Below are 27,358 nucleotides of genomic sequence, written 5' to 3'. Positions count from 1 at the left end.
CCCACCATGCTGGCATCCTGATCTCAAATTTACAGCCTTTAGAAAAGAGAGAAATAAATTTCTGTTGTTTATAAGCCACACAGTTTGTGGTAATTTTATTACGGCAACCTGACCAGACCAAGACAAAGACCATTCCATTAGATGGGCACTTTTTTTTTTTTAATTGAGGGATTTCAGCAAAAGATTGGTAGTTTATTTAGATCACATCTTCCAATCTTGTCACTCTACTGCAGAATGGCTCCTAAGAGTGAAGGAAAGAGAAAAGCAGATAAAAGAACTATGAAATCAGTTTTTTTGGCTATTTTATGTTAGCTCAGTTAGGCTTCATTCCTTAGTAGCCCCAGAGGGCTGTAATGCGATAATTTCATTATGATGATTTTGAGTCAGCAACAATAATAATAATTATTATTGTTTAAGGTAAAATTATGTTTTATATACTCTGTTGATAAGAGAAAATTTATGAAATCCATTTAAGAAAGGAATCCACTGAAATCGGTAAACATACTGTCAAAGATATACTTGTATAAATTCTGCTACTTCCCTATGGGCATTAAGCAAGTTGTTGCTATAACTACTTTTACTGACCATTGTATAAATAACACATTCTTTTTCTATCCTAACATTTCATATGGACATGAGCATTAAGGAATAACCATAGCTACACACAGTACACAAATGCTAGAAAATTTCAGACCCAAGACACAGAAATGGGTAGAATAATCTGAGCATCACAAATAGATACAGTAAGGCCGAATGGTAAAGTGATGGGTTCATAGCCAGAGCAATGGCTCATCTGTAACAAAAGGAAATATTCTGGCCTTTCTGAATCAGTGACTGCTTCTGGGTCTTCCTTGCCAAAAATTGCTTTGTAATCCCCTTTCGGAAAGCAGAACTAGATTTTTGAGCACAGGTCAGCAAATGTCTGTACAAGGCCAGATATTTTAAGGTCTGTTGCAACTATTCAACTCCAGCCTTATAGTGCAAAAGTAGCCTTAGGTAGTGCTTGCACAAATGGGTGTGGTTGTGTCCCAATAAAACTTTATTTTTAAAAACAAGTGTGAAATCAGAGCTATTTTTCATGATCAGCAACACATGTGTTATATATTATATGTGCAAACTGTCTTGTAGATGGTAACTGTTTTATAGGACACAGCCCATATCTCCCTCTCCTTTTCTGTGCCTCCTAGGGGCTACTTAAGCTCCACATGTGGATCAGTCCTAGCCCAGTATTGAAACTTCTTAATCAGGAGCTATATATGGAGCATGGAGTCAGCCTTGCTCCTTGTCTGCTTTCACTGTGTACCAGGTTTCAGGTTTGAATTTCTACTTTCAAATACCCCAGTCTGTCTAAGATTAAAATTCTGCCTTGTTCTCCTTACCCCAGTCATTTCAGTGATAATCCTGATATATAAAAAGCTAGCGCTGTCACAACGGAAACAACCAGATGGACGACCAAACAGCAGGCTGTATGGGGTGACCAAGCAGGCAGGAGGATTAGTGAGGGACAAGCAAACGCCTGAACAGCAGGATGCATAGGGTGACCAGTCTAGGGGGGGGTGGGGGGGGTGGGGGAGTGAGCAGTTGAGGCCAACCAGGCCAGCAGGGGGGCAGTTAGGAGTAACCAGGCTGGCAGGGAGGGCAGATAGGAGTGACCAGGCCAGCCAGGGAAGCAGTTAGGGGTTACCAGGCTGGCAGGGGTGGGGGCAGTTAGGGGCAATCAGGCAAGCAGGCAGGTAAGCAGTTAGGAGCCAGTGGTACCAGATTGTGAGAGGAATGTCCAACTGCCAGTTTAGGCCCAATCCAGTAGTCAGACATCCTCTGAGGGATCCTGGATTGGAGAGGGTGTAGGCTGGGCTGAGGGAACCCCTCCCCCCCACCACCACCACCACTGTGCACGAATTTCATGCACCGGGCCTCTAGTGTTTTCATATAATGCTAGGCACTGCATTGAAACAAAAACACAAAAAAATCATAAATTTCTATTATTGAGTACCTACTCTGTTCTAAACACTAGTACATGTTCTTGAATAAAAGTGTATAATACCTCCCTTTACCACCAAACGGTTTGGTATTCAACAGAAACAAGACCTCAATGCATTAAATAATTAAATATAAAATAATTTAACTCATGTGTTATAACAAATAATATAACAGCTACGTTTTACCAAAAAATTATATTGAAAATAATGAAATGTTAAAAAGTGTAATTCAGACATAAATTGCTTTTGTTGAAAGATTGTATCTTCCAACATTAAACTATATAGAATTTGGTAAAAGGAAAAGAAGGGGAGGACATTCGAGGTAAAAGGTTTGTTATGAACAAACACCTAGAGTATGTGGGAGAGAAATGGGAGAGAAGGTTAGACAGGGAAGGGCCCCAGGTGTGAAGGGACTGGAAAGCCACGCTGAGGCTGTGGAGTTCGTCAAGAAAATGGCTTTTAGGGGGAGACCTTTGCTCACTTCCTGGTGTCTGGCTCAGTCAAGGTTCTAAATAACCTGACTTGGGAAAGAAGAGGAGCCACCTCACCTTTTTGGCTGTTAACAAGGCTTTTTGGGTTCCTCTAAAATGATGGCTGTTTGGGGGAGATAAGTAGCTGCCCTTTGGAGTAGAAGGAAAAAGAAATGCAAATTCTTTCATTCCCAAATCTGTATTAACTGATACACATATAGCATGTTCCACTGGCCGCATGGCCCATTGAAATTTATAAATAATCACAGAAGGCACTGAGCGTGGGCAGGTTTTTTTTTTGTTTTTTTTTTTTTAATCCTCACCAGAAGATATTTTCCACTGGTCTTTAGAGAGTGTGGGAGAGGGAAAGACAAACATCAATGTGAAACACATCTATTGGTTGCAACCGAGGTACATGCCCTTGACCAGAATCAAACCTGGGACCCTTCAGTCTGCATGCCTCCACTCTACTCACAGCCAAACTGGCTAGTGCCAGGCAGCTTTATTAAGACATTATTGGTCCTTGCAAAGGCCCAGAAAACATTTCAGAATGTGTGATGCAAAAAAATTGAAACTAAAATGATACTTTGCTTTTTTATCCTCAAAGTTGGTTTTCCAATTGCATGGCTGAATGAACAGAAAGCAGAAGCCCATGCAGGTCTAAATTTTTAAAAATTCTTTTCCGATGTACTTGTGAATTATAATAAAGGTGACTATATACTTAAAGAAGAAGAGGACAGTAGGAACATCTGATAGTGTTCTGTGTGGTTTAGTGAGAAGTTGTAATAGAAGAATAAAACCCAAAAGTTCAAGGTTCGTATTTTGATCCTGCCACTTATTACCCATGGAGCTTTGGTGTCAGTCATTGTTGTCATCCCTGGAGTTGCAGTTTCCTTATCTGTCACATACAAGTACCCATCACAGAGATGTCATGAAGGTAAAATGAGGACATGTTCTATAAGTCATACAAAAAAGTTCTCCTCATATGTCAGAAATTGCAGTGGCATTGACAGTGGTAAATCAGGATGAATACGCTTGGAGGCATGAGCAAACTGAATTGTATGGGGGAAACCAGACAGAAGGCAAGCTTGTCCCAGTAGCACAAGAATGGACCAAAGAGAACTTGTACTGTGCTATGTACAGGCTGGAGAAGGAGCTCCAACACAGCAGAAAATTCCCAAACTTAAGTGAACATATACCCTGTGGTTCCCTCACCGATACAAATGCCACTTCATGATCATCAGTATAGTCATCATTTCTAAGAGAACTACTAGTATAGGCTACCTTCTGAATATTTTTTTTATTTTTAAAATATATTTTATTGATTTTTACACAGAGAGGAATTGAGAGGGATAGAGAGTTAGAAACGTCGATGAGAGAGATACATCGACCAGCTGCCTTTTGCACACCCCCTACTGGGGATGTGCCCGCAACCAAGGTACATGCCCTTAACCGGAATTGAACCCGGGACCTTTCAGTCCGCAGGCCGACGCTCTATCCACTGAGCCAAACCGGTTTCAGCTGCTACTTTCTGAATAAAGCTTGCCTTTTTGTAAACTTAGCTAGGGCTAAGGCATGTACCAGATTTCGGGAGCTTGTTTTCATCCCCATTGTTTGCCTTGATGCCTCTGCTATGCAGTTTCCCTCTGGATGTCTCATTCTGTCTCTACGTAATTGATGGAAAACAAGGAACGGTGTAAAACTTTGAGCAATTACTACTAGCAATAAAAATATCTTTTGGGAGAAAGAAAAACATGCCCTCCTGTTTGCCCTTGCCCTATGGGCTTATGCTTATTATTTCTTCATGCCTTTTATCTTCCCTTTAAAGCTTGAAAATAATTTGCTTCCCCTCCCATGTGTTCACCACATTAATTGCTCTGGGCTGGAAGAAGTTTCTTTAATACACATCTTGTTCCTGCTTTTGGTTTTCAGTCTGTTACATACCTCAGCCGCTTTGTTGTTTAACTTCTTAATCTCCCTCTTATTGGTCTTGGGAAATGTCCTTGGTGCCCCTGAGGAGGTTAGGTATGGAGGCTGAAAGGATCCTTAGCTCCTTTTTAAAAAGCAGGGATAGCTTTTTCTGTATGTAATTATCCTTGGGCAGTCATCTCTCCTTTTCCAATTGAATAACAGGTATATCAATTGTTGGGTTAAAAAAGATGCTCTTAGCACTGCTCTCTGGGCTGGCCTTGGGGGAGACGGGTGTGAGGCATTGTTCCTGTGTCTGGAGAGCATTGAGGCCTCTTGAAAAGCAGTGTTGTGTTGGAAAAGATTAGACTCAGAGTCAGGAGATCTGGTTCTGCAGCTAACTGGCTTTATGGCCTCGCTTGAGCTTCTTTTTCTGGAAGAATGAATGGGTGGATTGGGTCAAATCGGTGGTTTTCAAACAATGTCTCTTAAAGATTTTTTGTCATTTAGGACCTGTTTACCTTGGAAAGCTAAGTAAGTAGGGCTCTGGCTCGCAAGGCCTCTTCCCAGTGCTCTAAGTCTCTGACTTTTATGTAGTGGGCTTCTATATAAAATTTCAGATAAAGGCTTCTAGAACTGAAAGTATTTGCAAGCAAGTGGACCAAGTGAGTCCTAACGTCTCTTCCAATTTTGATTTCCATGAGCCTAAGACGTTGCTACAAAATATAAGAATACAGATACGCATGTGCTAGATGTGTGGCATAGAATTCTGTCACCTGTCATTCAGCAAACAGTCACTAAATGTCTTGCAAATTGGAGACTGTCATACCTTCTAAACATTATAGGTATCTTCAGTTAGGTGCTATGTGAATTCACATCAAAATGCATGTTCAGTGTAATATGGCCAGGCACCCTAGAAAATATAGAAAAGTAGGGTGGGGGGCGGGGGGGGATCTGCTAATAGATCCACCACTTAAAGACAGTCCATCACTCTTACACTGGGTTCCTGATGGTCATTCTGGTGTTTTATTTCTGATGTTCTGCCACTTTGATGCCATATTCCTGAGTTTGCACACAGTTTACATGGGAGAACACTGCAGATAAAGCAGTATGCTCTAAATCACATTTAAAATAGTGCTGTAACCAAAACTGGTTTGGGTCAGTGGATAAAGCTACGGCCTGCGGACTGAAACGTCCCAGGTTCAATTCCGGTCAAGGGCATGTACCTTGGTTGCGGGCACAGCCGCAGTGAGGGGTGTGCAGGAGGCAGCTGGTCGATGTTTCTCTCTTATCGATGTTTCTAGGTATCTATCCCTCTCCCTTCTCTCTGTAACAAATCAATAAAATATATTAAAAAATAAAATAGTGCTGTAAGGGTTGTCCTTTCCGAGGAACAGATAAGATGGTGGAAGTAGAGCAGAAGAAGAAGGTGAACTTCTGCAAGTTCACCTACCATGGCCTGGATCCCGATCAACTGCTTGGCATATCTTTTGAGTAGCGGGTGCAGCTGTACAGCGCCCGGCGGCTGCAGCAGCGAAGGCTAACCCGGGGCCTGCGAAGGAAGCAGCACTCACTTCTGAAGCGCCTGCGCTAGGCCAAAAGGAGGCGCAGCCCATGGAAAAGCCCGAGGTGGTGAAGACACCCCTGGGGGACTGATCATCCTGCTGGAGAAGTGGGAGCGTGGTGGGCGTGTACAATGGCAAGCCCTTCGGTCAGGTGGAAATCAAGCCTGAGATGATGGGCCACTTCCTGGGTGAGTTCGCCATCACCTACAAGCCAGGGAAGCACGGCAGGCCTGGCATTGGAGCCACCTACTCCTCCCGCCTTAGTTAATAAAAAGCAGACTTACTAAGTAAATAAATAAATAAATAAATAAATAAATAAATAAATAAAGTGCTGTAAGAATTGCAGTTGGAATCACATCAGACTAACACACTACCCTATACGTTGATAATCTTTTATGTGTTGTATGTGCTCATCCTCTAGTTACATATAACGGAGTTATATAATCTGCCTTTCATTTGATCATATATCATTAGTATGGGCCCTAAATCAGTTAACTTAAAATCTGCATAAAATATAAAGGATAGAAATGAGAGGAAAGGAGAAAAAAAGAAAAAGAAATGCAAGATTATGGTCTTGGAAAGATACAAGGGGAGTAGGGTAAGAAATTGTAAAAGCTCTTATTAATTCATATCTGACCAGATGCCATAAAGCAATAAATCATGGGGCATTTGTCAAGTCATGGCTTTCATCAAAAACAGATAAGACCTCTAAAGCTGAAGCTGCCTGGATTTGCATAAACCACTAAAGGATTCTGTGTAGGAAAGATGAAATTGCAGAACTTAGAAACTTGCATTTTGTGAGGTGTCTATGGAAAGATTCTTTTGAAATTATTTTTGTTTCCTTAGTGGGGGACAAGAAATAGGTTAGCATGTTTTGTAGTGCTGCCGACTCATTAAATACCAGCTCACATTCCCATCAGCACAGCTGAGTTCTTAGGGAAATGGAATTGCTCCTTTTGAACAACGGTACCAGGCAAACCACTCCTAGAACCAGCCACACAGTGTGCAGTCTCCTGGACGGTGGCAGCCAGGTGCTACCTCAAGGTCATACTTCAGGCGCTCAGCGTTGAAAGGACAACCTGTCCAGACGAGTCTTTTTAACCACTCCCATGCTCTCAAGTGCTAATCCACTGACAGTATATTCAGCTTTTAAAACAAAGGAAAAGATTGATACATTTGACTATCTCAAATTTAAAACTTTTGTGCTGCAAAATATGCCATTAGGAAGTGTAAAGGGCCCTAGCCAGTTTGGCTCAGTGGACAAAGCGTCAGTCTGCGGACTGAAGGGTCCCAGGTTCGATTCTGATCAAGGGCATGTACCTTGGTTGTGGGCACATCCCCAGTGGGGGGCGTGCAGGAGGCAGCTGATCATTGTTTCTAACTCTATTCCTCTCCCTTCCTCTCTGTAAAATCAATTGAAAAATATATATTTTTTAAAAGAAAGTATAAAGGCAAAAAAAAAAGTTTTAATATATGATGTGTAGTTTGTATGTTAAACATAAAAAGTGCATAATGTTGAGACCATTTTCTACCCAGTGGGGAGGGGGGATATGTAGCTGTTCAGGGCTCAGGGAAATCTCAAACATTGCTGGTGGGAATATGAATTCTGTAACCTTTACATTAAATGGAAGTACACTCTGTCCCAGCAATGCCATTCTTCTTTGGAATTTGTTATAGAAATAAAAGCATCAGCACCCGAAGATAAATGAACCAGAATATTTATTTGAGTATTGCTTGTAGTGATGTAAAAGAAAAAACTGGAACAACCTGGATATTCATTAATGGGAGAAAGTTAAATAAATTATAGTACAGCTAGTAAGAATGAGTTAAAACCCAACTATCACCTGGAGAGATATGCTATATTAAATATAATGTATCTATGATCTATAATAATAAAAGGGTGATATGCTAATTAGACCAGACATCTTCTAGATGTCCTGATGAAGCTGGGGCTGGAGGGAAGCCAGCCTGGTCCTGGGTGCCAGAGAGAAGCCTGTGCCGGCAGCCAGGGGAAAGAAGGCCTACTCTTGCACGAATTTTCGTGCATCGAGCCTCTAGTATATTATAAAATAAAAAAGGCAAATTGAAGAGTTATTTGTAGAGTCTAATTCCCTTTTTAGTCTAATTTCTTTTTATTAAAAAAACACACACAATTATTATCTTTTAATTTCTTTGTAAGAATAAATAATGAGAGCCAGGCATGAACCAATGATGAGTATGATTAGTCTGTGGTTTTGCACCGAATGTCCATTTATTTGCACGTAAGGTGCTATAACAACGTATAAGAGAAATGGACCTTAGGTGCAAAGAATTGGATTCAATATAACTTTTGATTCATGACTCACTATCTCGTCAGTAAATGGAGCTGCAGAGGGACTTATTAAGAGAAGCATGTGGAGAAACAAGGGGACAATTGGGCTATCAGTGCCAGGAGTTTGTGAGGACTACTGGAGAATTTGAGTTTGGGCAGAGCAACTCTTCGCTGACCTCAAAACTCTCTGACAGCCCCTGGGGGCATTCACGTCTGTCCTGGTGAGGCCCTCCTCACCTTGCCCACCTACCAGCAGTGGAAATTGGCTCTTCAGTTGGTTGCCAAGTAGCCTGAGTGCTCCTCGGATATAAAGGTACACCTCATGAAATTTGGACTTTATTCCTTCACCTCCCCTTGCCTGGAACAATATTGTGACTGGTCTGCCGTTCGTTTGGTGTATCTCTTCATGTGGCTTCTTAAGAGAGATTATCCTGCACATTTGTGAAAGTGTCACAATTTCCACAGTGAACCACTGGCAGCAACAGAAATCGTCTCAGAGTATAACGTTTGCTGCCTCCCCCGAACGAGAACAGATCTACAGGTCAGAGTCCACGATAGGGCAGCTGCCTTGTTCTTCCATGTGCCCATATGGAAAAGGGCAGACTGAAATGCTCACCTTCTTTGGCTCTTCTCTCTGTGACCGCTCGGGATAGAACTTGTGTGTTTTCTGGTTTCATTAACACCCATTTTTAACCTGGTGGATCTCCATCTATTGCAACCAAAGGCCTTGACTAATACACCGAAAGTACAAGTTTATGCATCTCTTTATCTGTCCAGTAAGCCAATGGCTTAAATCTCCCAAGGTACTAGTATATCTGCTTCTGAAATTCCATTTACTTGAGTTTTTCTATTCCTTGGCTCAGTCAGCATTTAGCCACTGAGGGAATGAGTGATTGAAAGTAACCCTGGTGGCCGAAACCGGTTTGGCTCAATGGATAGAGCGTCGGCTTGGGGACTAAAGGGCCCCAGGTTCGATTCCGGTCAAGGGCATGTACCTTGGTTGCGGGCATATCCCCAGTAGGGGGTGTGCAAGAGGCAGCTGATCGATGACTCTCTCTCATCGATGTTTCTAACTCTCTATCTCTCTCCCTTCCTCTCTGTACAAAATCAATAAAATATATTTAAAAAAGAAAAAAAAGAAAGTAACCACGGTGAATTATTCCTCCTGGTTCCTCTGCTTCTGACTTCATTGAGGGATTTTTACTTCCAGTTGAAAACGAGCATTTCTCTTTTTCATCCAATAAGTGAATATATAACTAGCAGCTGCTGTGTTGCAGGCATGATTTATAGATGCCAGGAATGTAAAGATAAATAAGACATGGACCTTTGTCCTCCAGGAGCCCACAGTTTAGCAAGTAAACTGGTGACTATATCATAAACGATACTTAAAGGGAACGCCGGGTGCAGCACCTGGTCAGCCTTTGGGAGAGCTCTGAGAGGTGGTCAAGGAAGGCTTCCTGGAGTAGCTGACACTGGAAATTAGTTTCGAAGGATGAGTAGGAGGAGGTTGCAAGAGGGAGAAGCTGAACACAGTGTACCATGAACAAATAAGCAAATGAAAGAGTGTGTGGTGGTGTGTTTTTTTTTTTTATGCCAAATTATAGTTTTTATATAAAGTTTTGTTCCCGCCCTGAATGGTTTGGCTCAGTGGATAGAGCGTTGGCCTGCGGACTGAAGGGTCCCGGGTTCGATTCTGGTCAAGGACATGTACCTTAGTTGCGGGCACGTCCCCAGTGGGTGGTGTGCAGAAGACAGCTAATCGATGTTTCTAACTCTATCCCTCTCCCTTCCTCTCTGTAAAAAAATCAATAAAATATTTTTTAAAAATAAAAAAATAAAGTTTTGTTCCCCCAAATTACCTTTCAGAACAAAGAGAGTTGACTTATCTGCCGTTCTTTAAAAACCTTTTATTTTACAGAGCGCTCTCTCAATTATTTTATTTTGGACCACATAGAATTGTTTAGGAAAGATGCAAGGGCCCATGATTACCTCTGTCACCACTGGTTTCTCTGTTTATGGATGTTGTTTGACAAAAGAAGCAAAGAAATTCAATATAGATCTAGTAAATATTTTTGGGGGTGGGAGTGGGAAATTACATCACCATTGCTAGTCTTAGATATCATTACAACTAAGCCTTTTAAAAATCACTTTAAAATGAAATACAATTAGTGGTTACTTTGTGGAGAATCATGAGCATATACCCACAGGATGAACGGAAAAATAAAACTGTTCTTATTTTAAGCAAATGGATGTTTGTGGCATGAGATAAAATTTCCAGTGATAGCATCATGGACAGATGAAAAAAAATTATCTTTAGTTTCAAGATAGCAAAGCCATTTTCACTTCCTCCTCTTTTTCCAACAAAGAGAACGAGAACCAGGAAGGCAGATGTCACTTTTGGAGGATGCTAGGATTCGTGAAGATTGAAAAGTGACAGAGGAGTGCTGAGAGAGCAAAAAGTTCCCACAATGCAGGTACCCAAAGAACCCGTGAACAGCTTAAAAATAAGGGCATCGGAGACCAGTGGAGGCAGGGGTGGGGTGGGAAGCTGAGAATGGGGAGTTCAGGAGAAAGTCTGTCCGAGGAGCAGTTGTACCCCATTGCACACATCGTCAGGCCTCCTCCACCCAAAATCAGAAGTTCGTTCTTTGGAGGAGGTAGAGCAGAGGTCAGCAGACTCTCAGATTTCAGGCCCAGAGGAGGCGGGAACGGGGAGCTCGAGCTTGGACACCAAGACAGTGAGGACCAGCAGCCTGGACGTGCAGAAGAAGGCGAAGGATCTGTCTCTAGAGAAAATGACCCACCCCGGATAAAAACCTGGAGATACTGGCATTGGAGAGGCCCTAAGCCGGGGAAGACGGTGATGTACCCATTCTGTTCTGACTCTTATCCTTTTTACTGATAGAACACCCCCACGTTTTGGCAAGAAACCTGGCTGCCTAGATAGGACTATCTCCCCCAGGTTCCCCTGCAGTGAGGTTAGACTACTAACTGAATTCTTATCAGTGGTATGAGCAGCTTCTGCTTCGCTGCTTTAAAAGAAACGTGCTTATCTTCCCCTTTCTCTCTGCCCTTTAAGGGGAGAGTGTGGGTGTGATGCTGGAGAGGCAAGGACAGGACCCCGGGGACAGTGGAGCAGCAAATAGAATAGGAAGAGCAGCAGTATCTGCCTCTGCAGCACCACCCATCAACTATGGAATCTTAAAAGAGAAAGAAACAAAATCTTAACTTGTTTGAGTTGTTCTGTCTGGGGGCCTCTTGGATGTAGCAACTTAGCCGGTAGCCTTATTAATGTGCTACATTTTTCTTTAAACAAACAGGTGGGTTTTTTTGCCTAAATACTCTATCGCAAAGCCTACCAGTTCATATTTAGTGCTTCATCCTATTTAATAAAACCCCAGTGACCCAGCGGAACAACTGTTCAACCAGTCGCTATGACACGCACTGACCACCAGGGGGCAGACGCTCAACGCAGGAGTTGCCCCTGGTGGTCAGTGTGCTCCCACAGTGGGAGTGCCACTAGGCTGACCCAGATGAGCAGCTGCTCGCTGCGAACACCGGCCAACGGACAGGAACCCAGCCTGTGATCATCATCTCCTCGCCCCAGGCTCCTCCTCCTCCTCACTCCCTGCCGCCACCACCTGGTGCCTGCAGGCTGTACAGTGCCGCCACTGGGCTTGCAGAGCTGACCCCAGAGGTTGGGAGGCAGGTTCATGGCTGCTGCAGGACTGAGGCCTACTCCGCTGCCTCTCCTGGGCCCAGCCCTGACCGGGTCCCCTGGAGAGGCGTGTGCTCCGGCTCCACATAAGACGCTGGACCAATGAACAGCCATTCAGAGGGCAGATCCAAGCCACTCAGCTGACCAGGAGGCCAATCCACACAGGCCACGCTCCCACTGGCGCATGAATCCTGTGCACCAGGCCTCTAGTTGTTAAATAAGAACGGACAGCTAAGAATCAGTAGAAATTTGATTAAAGCATCCAGCGTGAAAAGCAGCAACCCAAGAGAAGAAGCAGGAAAGGGGAACTCAGAGAACTTGGAAGTAAGGCAGGGAGCGGAAGAAGACTTCAAAGAAAATGTCCTCAGAGATAAGAGAAAGATACTGTGCACATGAAAAAAAGCAGATTGCTATCATTCACAGAATAAAAAATCATTCTTGGCAATTAATCATTTAAGTGTCAAGTAGTTCCATAAAACTGTTGGAAGATAAAGTTGCAGAAATTTCCCACCCCCAAAAAAAATTAAAAACAAAAGGATGGGCAGTGGTGAGAGAAATAAAAAAAAGTGGAGAATATTACATCGAGTCTGATATATTACTAATATAAGTTTCAGAAAGAGTGAGAAGAGAAAATTAGGATAATTATTTAAAACAATTAGAATATTTTTTTATTTATAAAATATCAGAATTGAATAGCATGGTATTTCCAGATATATTATTTAACAAAACTATAGGCATTATTAAATTAATATAATATTTTTAATTAATACGTTTTAAGAACACATTTGACTATTTCTTTTTCTTTTCTTTTTTCAGTCCTCATCTGAGGGTGTTTTTTTTTCCATTTTTAGAGAGAGTGAAAGGAAGGGAAAGAGAGAAACATCGATGGGAAAGAGACACACCAATTAGTTGCCTCCCACACACATACCCCACTGGCCAGGGATCAAGCCTAAAACCAAGGCAGGTGCCCTTGACTGGAATCGAACCCAGGACCTTTCAGTCTGAGGGCCGATGCTCTATCCACTGAGCCAGACTGGCTAGCACCACATTTGACTGTATTTTAACTAAATCCCTAAAGTATTATACGGGGTGGGGAAAAAGTATGATTACAATTGTGAGTATGCATAACACAGAGTTTATTCTTATATTACTACTTATTAATTATTGTATTATTTTCCATATGAACAACCTAACCCTACTTTTGCCCATCCTGTGTATGTAAGTTGACTAGAAAGTCGAAAGTTTTTATTGGCTGTTGTCTTTTGATGTTTTAACAATAGACAGAACTGGAATTCAGCTGCTACACATCAGTTTGGCTGTATTGGTTGGTAAAATTCAGACATACTCTGTACTCACCTCTCCCGACCCCCTGAATGCTTCCCTCCCCCAGCACCCTACTGTGCTAAGTCTTCCTTGACAACCCTGGCAGTCCAGCAACCAGCAGGTTAACACCTGGCCCAGAGGTGGGCCTCCAGCACCCCCCGCAGGCCTGTAGCTGTCCTGTCTGGTCTGACTGTTCCCGTTGTTCACTGAACTCCTGCTTGCTGCTCCCGAAGCCTGCACACATTTCCCACAATCCAGTGCCCCTCCGGCTGAGGCCTGGGCAGCTTGCTCTGACACTCCGTCTCCTCGCCGCTCCCGACTCCCTCCGTGTCTCACCTTCGTGTCTTTGTGCTCATTGTTCTGAAAGAGATTTCCCTGATTCCTGACTATCTCATGTTTTATTCATCCTTCCTTCATCCCTTCTTTTCCCCCTTGTACCAGAAAGCCTTCCTTATCTTGAAATGGTAATTTCCTCCTTGAAACAACCATCCCCTTCTTGTGGGACATACTACTTCTTATCTTCTATTAGGGGTATCCTAGTGCTTCCTATCAAGCCTTTTTCATAAGTGGACAGGCAATAAATAATTGCTGAGTAGATGGAAGTATGCATGTAAATTAAAGGACTCTACCAGTTATCTTTGGGATGCAGTTGCTAGCCGTTCGATCACTTCTCTTGATTGGCTATGTAGAATAATCTTAGATTTCCCAATAATCTCTCTGGGTCTGATTCCTATTATATAATATTCACTTCATGCCAACAAGAAATAAATTTAAAAAATAAAGCAACCCAAAACAAACAAATGCAGAAATGTTTGCTGATTTTCTGGACTAAAGCGTTTGGTGCTTTCAAATTGTGTTTTGGTCATCTCTCTTTAGCGTAAGATGGTCAATAGTAATTTTCCATTTTCTGTGCCGACTTTAATCTTTCTGAAATGCTAGAGCAGAGCTTTTTCTCATAAGGAGTGCTGCACGGTTTGCGGAACTGCAGTGAATGGAGCTCCTATTGTGACTGGCAGCAGAGGGTGAGTCAGGGCTTTGTCCGGGACAAGTGTTTCCCGGAGTCAGAGGCAGGGGCAGAATGGTACCTTGCTGCTGCTGATGTCTCTCTAACCCTCGCTCTCCGATCGCCCTTCACAGAAGTGAAGTAAAAATCAACTTGCAATGTTTGGTTGAGATTGCAAATGGTTTGCACCGAAGTCTTTGGCATCTGGACAGATTTTATTTTCCTGGCATGCATCTGATTGCTTTTTCTCTCTTCTTGTAAATAAGATTTAGGCAAAATACTGGCTATGATAGGTTCCTCAGGTGATGACTCTGACTCAGTCCGTTTTTCCTGGAATCCGTGCCTGGCATCTGCCCTACGTACATTCTGACGGAGAGGGGGATGGGCAGGAGCAGAGGCCTGGCCAGGGTCTGCAGGGGCCATAGGGCTTAGATTGCCAGCCCCTCCCCGCCTGCCTGGGCACCCAGGCTCAGCAGCGCAGTTATCAGCTTAGCTTCATTTTGTCTGAGGGGAACTAATACTTCTCTGATAAGCTGTTTTCCTATCCTCTGAAGCTAGAAAGTGCTGAATGGAACTTACGTATCTAATCTCTTCCCCCTCACTTTCCTTTTTTATTGATCTTTTAATGAAAGATTATGTCTCTTTCGCGGGAGGTGAATGTAAATGAAGTGAGCTGAGGTATAGATAACCTATGGAGCCAGAGGGGGAGCAGGCAGGGTGGCATGGAGGGCAGTTATGCTGTCGCACACACCGCTTCTCAGAGCAACTGTCAGAGGCAGAATCCTGAGCTGAAGACTCCACTGGCCGTTTTCTCCTTACTGGAATTAGAACTACATCAAGAGCCAAGCCAACGTGCCTGGACTCACCCTGAGTCACACTGTAGATGTTCTTTCAGTAACGCACCAGCAGCCCTGCTGAACTCATCAGGTGGGCCATGCACGCACCCTCCCATCTGGCATTGACCTTGGCCGAGATCAAGTACCCAGGGAAGAGTCTCTTGTTTGATTGGGAAGCGTTAGGCTTCAGTCAGTGCAAAAGGTAAGTGCGTGAAACGTGAAGAAGGGCCCAGGCCTCCTCATCCTCTGAAACTGGGAAATGGGTGTGTGTGTGTGTGTGGGGAGGATAGGGGTGTGAAATAGGCAGTCATTGTTACCCTTAATAATGACATCAGAGGGTGACCTCCAGCTTCTTGCCTCTATGGCCATTTTCTACAAAAACGCATCCCCCGAGTATTCTGTTATTATTTAGTGAAGTACTTAAATTCTCAAACATGTTAGAATGCATTCGGAGTTAAGCCCTTCCCATGAACATGCCTTTTAATAAGCTTTTTTGACTATGAGAGAAAAGGTACATTGTCCCTCTGGCAAGGGATTGCATGTAATGACGCCGTACTCTGGTGATTGGTCATGGGGCTTGTGTGAAAAGTAAGCTAAGGGCCACAGTGGCGTCAGACCCTTTTGCAAACTATAGTCTCTCTTCCTACCTCCTAAGCTGAGTTGAGGCACAGATGTCATCAGTGACTTGAAGATTTTGAGTCTCTGCTAGATCCGCCCCACACAATGGTTGATAGCCTTTCCTTACCTGGCCTTCTTTCCTGGGTTGTGAGCTACTTTGGCAAGTGTGTGGCCTAGCAGTTGTTGAGTGGCAGCTGGCAGTAACTCTGGAATCTGCAGGAAAGCCCATTTTGCCCGACTGGCGTGGATCAGTGGTTGAGCGTCGACCTCTGACCCAGGAGGTCACAGTTCGATTCCCTGTCAGGGCACATGCCCAGATGGTAGGCTCAATCTCCAGTGTGGGAAGAGGGTGCAGGAGGCAGCCAATCAATGATTCTCTCCCTCATCATTCATGTTTCTACCTCCCTCTCGCTTCCTCTCTGAAATCAATAAAAAAAAAATATTTTTTTAAATAAAGAAAAGCTCATTTTGGCTTTCAGAGTTACACGAGGGATCTCAACTCCTTCCCTCTCCCCCCATAGTTGGAAGCCTTTCCGATAGTAAGCTGGAGAGGGACCCTCACCCAGAGGCTCGGTTGGGTTTTGCACGGGACACTTTGTACGTACCCAGGCCAGTGCAGGGCGAGTGGGTTCTGCGAGGCGGAGGACTCTGTGTGCTGCGCGCCCCCAAATAAATAAGCAAATGAATAAAGGCAGCGTCAGGATGTGGAATTAATCTTGCGAATGGCAGGCAGGGCTGTGGGACCCATCAGGGAATACCCGGCTTATCGCCCTGATGCAGGCTCTTCTTGCGGACAGACCAGGAGCGTGACTTGTTTCCCACTGAAAAGTCAGGGGCATTGGGAACCACCACCTGTGCTCCGAGAGCGTCCTCTGCTCAAGTTATTAGAAGATATTTCTCAAAATAACCTGTCCTGAGTCAGCACTGGTGTTGTCCGAGGAAAACACATCTGAGGGAATCAGTAGTGGTTAGAGCAACGGCCTACACATCGAAGGGTTTCCCGTGTCTCTCTCACATCGATCTTTCTCTTTCTCTCTCTTTCCCTCTGTCCCACCTGCTCTCTCTAACTATCAATGGAAAAAATACCCTCTGGCGGGGATTAACAAAGCAGACTGTCTTTGAAACTTTTGGCAATCTGCTCACTTTCCATGAGGTAGTCTAGGGTCCTCAAACTTTTTAAAGTGGGGGCCAGATCACGGTCCCTCAGAGAGCTGGAGGGCCGGACTATATGAACTACTAATTCCTACTGTAACACCTCGGCTGCGCTCACTGCCCAAAAAACCTGGCGGGCCGGATCAGACTCCTCTGCGGGCCGCATGTGGCCCGCGGGCCGTAGTTTGAAGACCCCTGAAACCACAACTCAGCCAGGAAGTAGTTGTGAAGCGTCTCTGCTCCCTCCACAGCTGGGTCAGCTGCGTAAGGGGTGCAGGGAAGCAGAGGACAGGAACGCTGCCCTCCTGGGAGCTTCCGCTAAGCTTGGAGAGACAACATACGCTTGGATTTTTAACTATTAAAGTCCAATCAGCTCTACGAATTATAGAAATTTAACCTCTCTGAGCCTACATTTCCTTATCTCTAAAATGTGGGAAAGAACTTAACAGAGTGATGGTGAGCTATTGCATGTATTATAAAACGTGAAGCCTAGCACATACCCAAAGTTAACAAAGTGTGCTGGCATTATTATTTATGGGGGGAAATAGTATTTGCCCCCTCTGCTATCAACTTCATTGAATTAACTAAAATATTATGAAATATCTTTGTGTCCTCTGTAAGCATTGGGAATCTATCATTAATAGGTCTAAAGTTTTCTTGAATTTACTCATGTCTTCACTCTGTGAGTTTTGGAGGTTAATGACAAGTTCCAAATTTTTCCACACGATGTGTGAAGGAGCACTATACAGCACTTCCACTCAGCGGTTCCAGAATGATCTTTTCCAGTGTTTTGCCTGATACCCTAGGGCTTCATAAATACTGGCTACTGGTCTAGGGAAGGAATCCCTGAGACACTGAGGGGGAGGAACACAGTGTTCCTCAGCTGCCTGCCTTTGGATCCAAGCACCTGCCTCATTGGGTGGCTGGAGATGAGTTCAGAAACCTGGTTTCTACATTCGGCATCTGACCTTGGTCAGCTAAGTTAGCTTCTCCAGTCTGATGCAGAAAGCAAGTACTGACTTCACCACCACTCCCGTGTCTTTGACATCGTCCTAGGGAAGGCGCTTGAAAAATATCAAGTTATACGATTCAGGGGAAATGAATCTGGTGCGTGAAATTTTATAGCGAAGGCATCTTTTGATGAAGGTAGAGCATACACAAAAGGTAAGGCATCATCCTTTTTTAAGGTTATGCCACACATGACGAGTTTTTAAGTTATGCCCCAACACCAAGCTCATCAGCCACCGTGTCTTGAGTTTAATGGCGCTGTCTTCCATCTTCAATTAGGAAGTGGGAGATTTTGTTGCTCTCTGAAGATGACGTTTCCATACTCGAGAAGCCAAATGATCAAAGCCAAAATAGAGGCTTGAGCAGCACGCACGTTGGCGCTGGCTCTGGCAGGGCCTGGGAGCTCAGCTAATGGCTTTGGCAGCTCTCAGCTTGTTTGTGCACGCAGTGCTTTCTCATCTTCATTAAGCCAGAGCGACTGCCACATATGCAGTGGCTTGTGTTTGATAAACAGTTGTTGACTCTTGCATCGAAATGCCCAACTCACTGGGAAATGTGGTAATTTTCCTTGATTGGCATTTCTCAAATATTTTTGTCTTGGATCTAGAGCAAGAAATGTTTTATATTAGAGCATATGTGTGTATAAAGTTGTGTATACACAGACACACATATAAACTAAAAGCCCTGAGTGGCTAGAAACAAAAATGTGATGAAACAAAAAGTGCTCGATTTTGTATTCCGCTCTATTCTTTTCTACTTTGTGTTCAGGGACTCTTGGTTTGAGCCACTAAATTGATTGCAGGGTGCACTGAATGGACTGTCACACAGTATTTGGAGAGCACTGATCTTAGGATTGCCTTTAGTCCAAACCTGCCCTGGGCTTCACATGCTCTTGAGGGAAGACTTTATACCTTCTCTCTAGCTCACCTCCACCCATCTACACACATACACCATCATGACCTTCCCCCCTACCACTAAGCCCTAGACCTTCAGGTAGAGAGATCCCTGTCAGCTGCTATCAGGGCTTTTTTCACCCAGCAAGACTCCACTTTTTCTCATAAGAGGCCAGAATCCTGAAAACGTTGTGAAAGTGAAAATCAAATTAGTAACCTATTTTGTACTAAATTTACTAATTCTTCCTCCTAGCTGGCATCAGGAACTCAATAATTCCTGTGATATGCCGGTGCTAGCTCAGTGCTCTGCGCACAGTAGGACTGCAGGAAATATTTGTTCATCAGTCCTAGTCCCAGATCTGTGCTGAGCACTATAAAAACAGGGCTCTTGCAGAGGTAGCGCAGATCTGTGCTGGACAGAAAAACACTGCTTCGCCATAGATGGGCTGAGTTTAATAGACAGGATATGAAGTTGTAGGACTATTAGGTGGAATAAGAGTCCAGGTAGGGCGTACATTCCTGGATATACAAGGCACCAAGAAAAGCAGAGAGGCAAATGCAGGGCTAGCAAATATGAATCTGCTAGGGCAGAATTGATCAGCAGCTAAAGCTGTCTTCATTGGTATCATTGGCCCATAAGTCAGAGGCTGTCTGAGGCCATGTGACTTTGTCCCTCAGAACTTAAGAGGAATCCTGAGTGGCTAATGTCACTGATATCCTAGAAGTGTGTCTGAAGGCAGGTCCATGTGTATTGCCCAGATTTTGGGCTCACACATTAGTCACCTTTCTCAAAAAATCACTGAGTCAGACCCAAGGATGGCAGTGAGAAGGTGGGGCTTGGGAATTCAGCTCTAGGGCATTGTCATTCCTAGGAATAGGGACCTGGATCCTGACATGAAGATATGGATTGACTTGGCTCTCTTTTACAGACTTGCAGACTACTTTACTGCCTCTCCCAATCCCTGAAGGTCCTTTCTTTTGCTAAATAAGTATGAACGTAACAAAACCAGCATAATTTGAAGACCAAACAGCGAACGGAGAAAGCATAATGGATATAATTAATAGATAATTTATGAAAAAGAGTAATGTGTTTTATGAGCCAATATACAGGGTGTACAAAAAAATGTATACACACTTAGTAACTGATAGCTCAATTGATGTTTCTTTCTTTTCAGATTTAACCCATTGGAATTAATAATTATTCAAAGCATGTATACATTTTTGGGGGGGGGCGGGGGGACACCCTGTATACTGAAAATTTGCCTTAGCTTTTTAAAGAAACAGCTCATAGTACTTTAGAATGGGGAGGGACTTTTGATAGTATGAACTTTAGTCGCCCCATTTTACAGGTCCCAAGAAGCTAGAAAATGGCAGGGGTGACTAAAGAAACACAGATCTGTAAGATTCAGGGGCGTGTTTCCCCACCTTCACATGACCAGTTGAAATGAAGAGCATTTCTCGTTGTTGTTAAGAAATAGTGTCCAGAATAAGAGGAGGTTCTGCCATAGGTCCAGGCTGCTGTGCAGACTGCTCTGCCATTTGGGCCATGTGATCCAGCAGATCCAGTGGTGCTGGAGGTGTCACTGACAGAGAGGGATGCTCTGGGGAGTCTTTGGCAGGTCCCCACTCATTAACCATAGCACTGGCCCTTTCCATTTTGGAGCAACACCTACCATCCTCCTGCAGATAACTAGCTTTTGTCTTGCTAATGGGCATTCATAGAATCTGACAGCTTAACCATGGGCCACCAAGTTATCATGTGACCTGAGCTACCTATCATGAACTGGGTGTTATCTGACCCACCGAGCCATAAAGCTGGGTGTGCTTCGCAGCACTCCCTTATCAAAAGGAAGTGGTATACAGTGAACACCAGAAACTGCAAGAGGCCAGAGAGATTCTCTCTGCAGCCTTCAGAATGACTGTGGCCCTGCTGACACCTTGACTTTGGACTTCTAGACTCCAGACCTATGAGAGAATACACTTCTGTTGTTTAAAGCCACTCCGTTTGTGGTATTTTTTTTTTTTTTTTTTTAACAGCAGTCCTAGGAAACTATATGTGTGTGGGTTTTTTTTATTTGAACTATGACCAGTTTACTGCATTTTCATTCTGTATTGTATACTGAAGTTTTTAAAATGAAACTTATGACATTAAAAAAAAAAAGAAGAAGAAGAAATGATATATGTGAGATCAGATCCTGAAAGCACAAGTAAGTTGCATGAATACCCATGGTCCCCACTCCTGCTGCACTATCTTCTCTCTCCCAGTCTGCGCCTGTGGCCTCGTGGGGAGTTCCCTGTGACTAGTTGATTGAGGATGAGCAAGCTCAGGCCTGGTTTATGGATGGTTTTGCATAATATTCAGGCACCACTTGAAAGCTGTAATGCTTTAACCCCATTCTGGGATATCACTGAAGGACAGTGGTGATGGAAAATTCTCCCAGTGGCCAGAGCATCAATCGGTACATCTGATTGTTCATTTTGCTTATAAGGAGAACTAGCCAGAGGTACAAATCTATAACCATTCATAGGCAGTGGCCAGTGGTTTGGAAGGAATATGATTAGAAAATCTGTTGACCAAGGGGCCTGGGGAAGAAGTGTATGGATAGACCTCTCTGAATGGACAGAGGATTTAAAGATATTTGTGTCTCATGTGAGTGATCACCACAAAGTAGGACTTCAGGAGGATTTTAATAAGTCCATTGGAGGACCCATTCTGTGGCTGCTTGTCAGCCTCTTTACCCAGCCACTTGTCAATGGCCCTATGAAAAATGGCTCTGGTGGCAGGGATAGAATTTATTCATGAGCTCAGCAACATTGACCCACTCGCCAAGGCCATCGGAGATCAACACTGAGTCCTCCATATAGCATCACGCCCTGGGGTGATCAGCTGCCTACCTGATGCAGGTTGATCACATTGGACCACTTCCATCGTGAAAGGAGCAGGGCTTTGTTCTTACTAAAATAGATACTTACTCTGGATATGGATTTACCTTTTCTGTATGCAGTGCATCTGCCAAAAGTGTCATCCATGGGCTTATGGATGACACTTTTGGCCTTATCCACTACAATGGTATTTCACACAGACATCACTTCTACCCAAGGAGCTTGATAGGCCACGCTCATGGAATTCACTGGGCTCATCACACTCGCCATCATCCTGGAGCTGCTGGCTTCACAAAATAGTGGAATGGCCTTTAGAAGACTCAGTTACAGTGCTGGCTAGATGGCAATATTTTGTCGGGCTGGGACTTGCCCTCTAGGATGCAGTGTAAGTCAGTATCCAAGCTATGGTGCTGTTCTCTCATAACCAGGCTGCATGTTTCTGGGAAGCAAGGGCTAGAAATGGAAGTTGCTTCATTCACTATTAATTACCCTTAGTGACTCCCCGGGAACTCATTTGCTTCCCATCCCCTTGACTTTAGGCTCTGCTTATCTGGAGTTCTTAGTTCCAACGGGAGCAATTCTTTTCACCAGGAGGCGCAACAGTGATTCATCCCACTGCACTGGTAGTTGATACTGCCCGCAAGCCGCATTTAGCAACTCATGCCTCTCAGTCAACAGGCAAGGAGGGTGACTGTGCTCACCAGAGGGATTGACCTGTCTACCCAGGGAAAGTCGGGCTGCTCCCACACAGCGGATGTCAGGAAGAGTGTGTCTGGAAAACAGGAGAGCCCTTAGGGCATCGCTGGTGCTCCCACGTTTCCGTGAGGTAATCAAAAGCTGTGACAATCCAATTCAGGGCAACTAGTGGCCAGGTTCTTCAGGAATCCACATTTGGCTCACCAGGCAAAGAATCACAAGCAGCTGAGGTTTTTTGCTGAAGGCAAAAGGGATGTGGAATAGGTAGAGGGAGAATATGGCAATTAGGACCAGCTATGACCACATGACCAGCTGCAGAAACTGGGACTATAACAGCTAAGGGTATTTCTTCTTTATTTTGTTATGAATATGTTCATACACACACACACACACATATATATATATATATATATATATATATATATATATATATATATATATGCCACAAATATTTTTTTTCTTCCATCTCTTATTTCCTTCTAACCTTACAGCAGATGTATTAATCTCAGTATATACATTACAGGAGAAGCGTAACCATCAGTCACCTAGGGACTTCACATCCTCATCTGGGAAACATGTTAGTGTGTTTTCAGATGTACGTGGGATATTTGTATCATCAGTGGAAGTTATATTATTTTGTTGTTGACTTTTTTTGGAAATTAAGTATGGTTTAAGGAGATATGTATGGGTGCCAGGTGGACAAAGGATAGAGTGGGATGGTCATTATGATGGGTCAATTTGGCTAGGCTGTAGCCCCCAGTTTTGTTTTATAATCCTCATCTGAGGATATGTTTATTGATGAGAGAGAGAGAGAGAGAGAGAGAGAGAGAGAGAGAGAGAGAGAGAGAGAGAGAGAGAGAGAGAGAGAGGAGGAACATCAATGTATGGGGCATTGCTCCACCAACTGAGCAACCCAGCCAGGGCTCCCCAGTGTTTTAAATCAAACACAGATATTGTTTACTTGAGCTGTTGGTTGGGAGGCATTTTGTAGATGTAATTAAAGTCCATATTAGTTGGCTTAAGTAAGGGAGATTTTTTTCAAGATAACCTAGGTGGGGCTGATTCAGTAGATTTAAAGGCTTTAAAAACAGAGCTGAGGCTTCCCTAAAAGAAGAAATTGCACTTGTGAGCAGCAGCTTCAACCCGTGTCTATGAATTCCACCTGGCCTTTCTGATGCCTCACCCTATGGATTTCACACTTGCTTGGCCAGCCCCCACCTTGCTTAACCAACTCCTTGCAATGAATTTCCTACTATATCTTACACACGCATACACATCTCCTACTAGTTCTGCTTCTCTGATTAAACCCTGATCAGTATAGCCTCGATGTCCCTAAAGCTTTTGTTTTATCTATCAGTGCTGTCAGCTGGGCCCACACCAAACCTACAGGTGCTGGGAGTTCAGTGTGTTGAGATGAAATGAATCTAGTGTGTTCAGCCCTCGTGCGGAGGTACTCTCTGTTGAGGTAGTTGGCTACCACACTACGGAACTATGCAGGTCAAGGGAGCAGGCAGCTCCCCAGCCATTATTTTCCACTCAGAGTTGGCATTGATTCCCAGCCAGTGGTTCCAGGAATCATGGGCTAGAAATGGGAGTGGCTCTGAAACTCAAGCGGCAGAAATTGGCAGCGAATAGAATCAACACCCACACATCTAGCATGTGGGAGCAATGTGGCCAAACACTAAGACATTAACAATCAGATCTGCCTCTGTTGCTGTCTCTAAATACTGTACTATTTCTTTTGAATTGCTGAGAAACATATAAAAGGGGTTCTGAGACAGACCAGTGGGAAAAACTAGAAAAATTAAAAGTTGATGTGGTTTCAAGAAATAGGCGGCCTGAGAAACCGGCAAGTAATTTTAATTGGCAGGTCCTCGCGTAGACCGAGGTAAGTATAAACACATTAGGTTCTGTTTAGAAATGCACAGTCAGTTCTGCTGTAACGTAGCATTTGCATTGCTCAACATCAGCATGTTATGGAAAACTGCAAGATGAAACCAATAGCTAATGGGTTTCATCTTGCAGTTTTACAACAACAAAAACATTTCTCAGGGACTGCCCTGACCTGTGTGGCTCAGTTAGTTGAGCATTGTTCCATGCATCGAAAGGTCACTAGTTCGATTCCCGATCAGGGCACATATCCAGGTTACAGGTTCGATCCCGAGTTGGGGTGTGTACAGGAGACAACCAATCAATGTTTCTCTCTCACATCATTGTTTCTCTTTCCCTTCCTCTCTCTCTAAAATAAATAAAAACATTTTTTAAATATATCTGTGACATTTTAAAAGGATAGCAACCTAACTTTAAAAATACAGCAGGCCCAAACCGGTTTGGCTCAGTGGATAGAGCATCTGCCTGTGGACTGAAGGGTCCCAGTTTCAATTCTGGTCAAGGACATGTACCTTGGTTGTGGGTACATCCCCAGCAGGGGGTGTGCAGGAGGCGGCTGATCGATGTTTCTAACTCTCTATCCCTATCCCTTCCCCTGTGTAAAAAAATCAATAAAATATATATTTTTTAATTAAAAAACATATATGTTTTTACATTTATTTACATTTACATAAATGGTAATGAAACTCATAAATACTGCAATAAGTCTAGCACTTTACCTTGCAAAAGACCTGAAGTTTGCTTGTGGCCTGGTTGGAGGGCAGCAGCTGTGAGTTATTGTGAGGTGGGGGAGGAGGGTTATCCAACATTGGATAGAAAGCTGTAATACCACATGTGTGAGGTATTATCTGGGGTAATGGGCCAATATTGGGGGAGGGGGGTAAATGTGTATTCCTGCACACCTCAGTTCAGCTGGGTGCGGTATCCTGCATTCACCTAGTGTTGCTCGGGGATAAGATAGATCAATCACACTGGAACAAATTTGCATTTTCAAAGCAAGTGTGATTGCAGGACTGTTTGTACTGCGTAAAGATATCACCATCCCCTGAGTTTTTTGTAAGTTTGGCACAGATTCATTTGGTAGCAAAACCCAAGGTGAATATAGACGTGCTCCAGAAATATTGCATTTGTTATAAAGTGCCGACATAGACCCCACTGGGGTCTAAATACACCTCTTTACAATATGAGCATTTCTGATGTCTAAACCCAGCTGGCCCTGAGGGGGTGGCAAGCAGAAGCTCCACGTTGATGTGTGCTGCGTTGTGACAGGCATCAGGGTGGGTGCTGTGGGTGCAGAATAACCAAGGCTCAGGCCCGGCCCCCGGGGAACTTACTGGCGAGGGGCTGTGGCTCGCTTTGTGGTGTTGTAATAGACGTCTGTTCCGTGCACAGAGAACTGAGGGGGCATCATTCTCTCGGGCTGGAGAGCTCAGGGGTGACTTTCAAAAGAATGTGACACCAAGGATGTGTTTGGGGAGATGGTTGGGAATTCTGTAGGCAAATGGAGAAAGGCATACCAGGTAGAAGAAGAGCATGTTTAAAGGGGTAAAGTCACAAAATCGTATTAGTTTGCTACATAACCAAGTACCACAGGCTGGGTGGCTTACTCAACACAAGTATTTTCTCGTGATTCTGGGAGCTAGAAGTCCAAGATCAAGGTGTCATCAGCGTCTTCTGAGGCCTCCTCCCTTGGATTGCAGGTGGCCATCTTCTCCCTGTGTCCCACATGGTCCTCTCCCTGGATGTGTCTTTGTCCTAATCTCTCCTCACAAGGACACCAGTCATATGGGATGAGGGCTCACACCTAATGGCCTCATTTCACCATCATTCTCTACGACCCTTTCTCCAAATAGTCACATTCTGAGGTGCTTGGGAGATAGGACTTTGATCAACATAAGAATTTGGGGGGCACAGGTCAGCTCTTGACACATGATGTGTGGCACCACAGAAGAACGAGCAAAGTGCATGGAAGCCAGAAGGAGGTGTGGCTAGTTATCACTGGGCGTGGGGACTTGGGAACAGCCTCCAGGACCTGGGTCTTTGAATGGGATTCTATCCCATCGGGAATGAAAATGACATTTCTGGGTGAGGAAACGACACAGATCCAAGCTGTACGCCTTCCTTAGAAGTCTCCAACATGCGCCATAGCCCATCCACCCAAGTGCCCAGGACCCGGGGTTTGGATATGGGCTGGTTTCCACGTTCTCCACTGGTGAGAGCTACAGCCATTACCATCCCGGGCCTCTCGCCATTTGTTCAGGGCCCCTGCCCTCTTCCAAAAGAGTGTTAATTCGATAGGAAAATATCCTTAGATTAGGATTAACAAAATAAAATTAAAAAAAGGATGGGCAACTATGAGACTTTTGTGGCTGGGTCATAAAAGGCAGTATAGCTTATGCCTAGCTATATATTGCCTCTGGAATCCAAGTATCATGCCACGAGGAAGCCCCAGCCACATGGAGAGATCCCTGCAGGGAGAAACCCAGGTTCCTAGCTTTTGACTCCATCTGAGCTCCCAAATGACAGCCAATACCAACCAGTTGATTGCACCATCTTGGAAATGGTCCTTTTGCCCTCAGTCAAGCCACCTCAGCTGATGTGCTAGAGCAGAAACAAGCTTTCCCTGACAAGCACTGCCCAAATTGCAGATTTCTGAGCGAGGGAGGGAGGGAGAGAGAAAGAAAGAGAGAGAGAATGAATTATTGATCCTGTCTCTTTGTTGTCTGAATTAGTACAGCAGCAAATATCTCCCTCCATGCTTCCCCAGTAAAGGAGCAAACTGTTCCTTCTTCACCCACGTAACCTGACAGGAGGCCATGGTGCCCCTTCTCTCCTCTCCGGGAGGAGAGTCACAGTCTTGTCGTTGCGTCATCCCAGGGAGCACAGCCCATCGGCCACGTTGCCAACCCTAGTCTTTATTGAAATGTCCCAGGATTGTGGAGTCAAATAAAAATGTGACAGCCACCGAGTATTTGTGTATCACCATGTCCTTCAGTAAGTAATCTTTTTTAACTAGGTAGTTCCTTCCCCAATGTATCCAGTGTTCCAGAGCTAAGAAAAAGGTTCTGAAGTTCCCCTGCTTACATAGTAAAATTACATGGTCCA

General features: G+C 44.1%; 1 protein-coding gene and 1 pseudogene across 3 annotated transcripts in view; both read left to right on the top strand.

The window, feature by feature from the left end:
* Positions 1-27,358, top strand: part of CRACD (capping protein inhibiting regulator of actin dynamics) — a 169,699-nt gene that overhangs the window by 91,231 nt on the left and 51,110 nt on the right. The gene's annotated exons all lie outside the window — the stretch shown is intronic.
* On the top strand, positions 5,745-6,190 carry LOC311621325 (small ribosomal subunit protein uS19-like; annotated as a pseudogene). The gene has a single exon. The product of its transcript is annotated as a small ribosomal subunit protein uS19-like (transcript).

This window comes from Pipistrellus hanaki (genome assembly GCF_964339955.1).
Source record: "Pipistrellus hanaki genome assembly, chromosome: 1".
Classification (NCBI taxonomy): Eukaryota; Metazoa; Chordata; class Mammalia; order Chiroptera; family Vespertilionidae; genus Pipistrellus; species Pipistrellus hanaki.
Note: the sequence above shows the minus strand (reverse complement) of the source record. Positions and strands in the feature narration are given on the sequence as shown.